This window comes from Botryllus schlosseri, chromosome 13 (genome assembly GCF_051294905.1).
Source record: "Botryllus schlosseri isolate E-star chromosome 13, Bs_hap1, whole genome shotgun sequence".
Classification (NCBI taxonomy): domain Eukaryota; kingdom Metazoa; phylum Chordata; class Ascidiacea; order Stolidobranchia; family Styelidae; genus Botryllus; species Botryllus schlosseri.
In genome coordinates this window covers 20,517,745-20,520,165 of record NC_137248.1, presented here as the reverse complement: position 1 = coordinate 20,520,165, position 2,421 = coordinate 20,517,745, and the positions used below count along the sequence as shown (strand labels likewise).

Here is a 2,421-nt window from a genome sequence, read left to right as displayed (position 1 = left end):
ATCATGCTTAGCATTATAACAGCACTCGAACTGAAACATATTTATTTACTAGCGGTTCGATAGCGATGACGCACAATAGCTATACATAACCTTATTATGGCGGTGTGTACACTGTAAAAAATAAAAACCTCGATTTACCGCGAAATGTTTGGAAGCACGGTAGCCAGACATTTCGTGGTAATCTAACATTACTGTTAGTCAATGTAAATTTAACTTACACTCGTCCGGTAATCTCACTTTACACGCCAGACTGTAATGTTACAGTCACCTCCGGTATATCCAATCTACATGTTCTCCTGTACATTTGCGATCGGGACTGTCATTTTACCGCCTACCTACCTACATTCTGTCCCTGTAAATCAGGATTACATACCATGTAAATTCACGTACATCCATACCTATCGCAAAGCAACCCGATGCAAAAATATCGCAACATTTTCTTTACATCCCCAAAACGAAATTGGAACAAACTGTATATTCATTCATGATATCACGATGAAGTGGTTATCGATGGAAAAATATTGCTGCTGGAGGTCTAATTCTTCTTAAGGAGACATGCAGTAACACGAGTGGTCTCAAGAAAACGTGAATTAATTCCACCACCGGCCAAACTTCCAATTGTTTCTTTTTCTCGTTCTCATTTCTTCTATGTAACTAGTATCTTGCAGTTCCACTAAAAAGAATTCATGCGTAAGTCGCTATATAAAGCATAGTTCATAACCTGGACAGTGGACATGACATTATAAAGACTAAGACAAATAGGCTAACAAAAATATAACATGTTTTGAAGTACCAGTACTGGCACATTGTGTGATGACGGCTCCGCCTTTTACATGACATAGCAGAGATTCATGACTTACTTTATCTCTGTATGGAAGCAAAAGGTTCCTAATTTAAGGTGGCATGTGTGGCAAACAAACCCAGCAGTGGATGAAAACATCTCTATGCTATGGCCCGAAAATGACATTACCAAGCCAACAGTTTCAACTCCTCCGCGGCGGAGTATGTGGTCACTATATAAGTCGACAAATATCCCAAAATAGAACAGAGAATGCGGCGAATGAAATATATCAATCATGAAATCTAAGTCATCAAGGGCTGGTGTGCAGAGTCAGATATTCACGATAACAAATACTATGTAGTACTGTATTACCTTTTAAGATGCGTATTCCATTCAGCATTCCTAGGAATCTTCAACGATCGTGTCCACTTTCTTCAAGCGCAACAAGCTTCGTTCCACCCTTTGCTCAAATCTCACTAATAGCCACTGGCCAGACGACACTCGAACGATTTCGAAATAAATGGTATTCATCCTCTGACATATGACACCAATAATATTTACTGGTCACGTTATAATGTTTGATCTAGGTCGTTTTTTCCATACAGAAACATTTATCATTACATATAGTCCCTTTTTTCATCTAATTTCGTATAAATTGATATTTATTCCATGTGTTGTTCACTACTTACTGTACTTACTTAACCAGCAGGCGCTGCTTGTGATGTCACAGTTGTGCGTTCGTTGTTTACTACGAATCTCGGAAAAACCAGTCCCCTAATGTAACCTATTACATGTCGCCTTGTCCGCCATTAACAAATGGTCAGCTGAGCATGCGGTGCTGATATTTCTAGTTTCCCGGAGCAATATTATACATCCTGAACTAATTTTCTAACTAATCAGCCTTATCCGTGACAACGAATGTAACCAGCGAGACTGGCCGTACAGCCATTGCCTTATAATATAATATGGCTACGGTGTACCACAATAGCTACGATTGACAGTTATTTCTTGTATACCCTAATAAGCTTAAATTGATACTAGGGCCAACAATTTCGGTATGACAGACCCCAGTCTCGCAAACGAGGTTCAATCAGGTCAAATCACCTCTAGAATGATATATCAGTAACATTCAGTTCTACGTATACATTGGCTGCAGCGATTTTGAAGCTAATCAATTTTGTCAATAGCCCGGTAAACTGCAGTAACGAGTAACTGTCAGTAATTTTGCGAAGAAATTCTGGTAACTTACTTTACAGCTAGATTAAGGTAATATTACATATCAAAATGTAAAATTACAAGCTACGCACAGTAATTGGCTGCGACCGGTAATTCGTGGCAAAATTTACAGAGATTTCCCAGTAAATCTACCAGATTTTTTACAGTGTAGGCCTACACGTGTAAAATGTTGTGCAGGTATTCGTAGAGGTTTCTGTTTACCGCGATTGACATACAACACCCTGAGCTTTACAATACCTGCAATCTCTTTTATTTCATAACGGACGCCAATAACCCATTGTCATCCAGCATGCTATCAACCGTTGTCCATTCTGGTGTGTTCGAATAATTTAGATTTCGTTCGAATTTTACTAAACGGAATCACGGGCTATTTCAGAATAATTCGAGACATTCTGTGTAGTCTA

The 2,421-nt window shown here is 38.9% G+C and overlaps 1 long non-coding RNA gene across 1 annotated transcript; it reads right to left on the bottom strand.

Annotated features, from left to right (window-relative positions):
- Positions 1-435: 435 nt before the first annotated feature.
- LOC145453564 (uncharacterized) lies at positions 436-2,166 on the bottom strand. Its single transcript, XR_013919823.1, has 2 exons — positions 1,154-2,166; positions 436-673 (listed from the first exon to the last, which is right to left on the bottom strand). It is a non-coding gene; the product is annotated as an uncharacterized LOC145453564 (long non-coding RNA).
- Between the last annotated feature and the right edge of the window lie 255 nt (positions 2,167-2,421).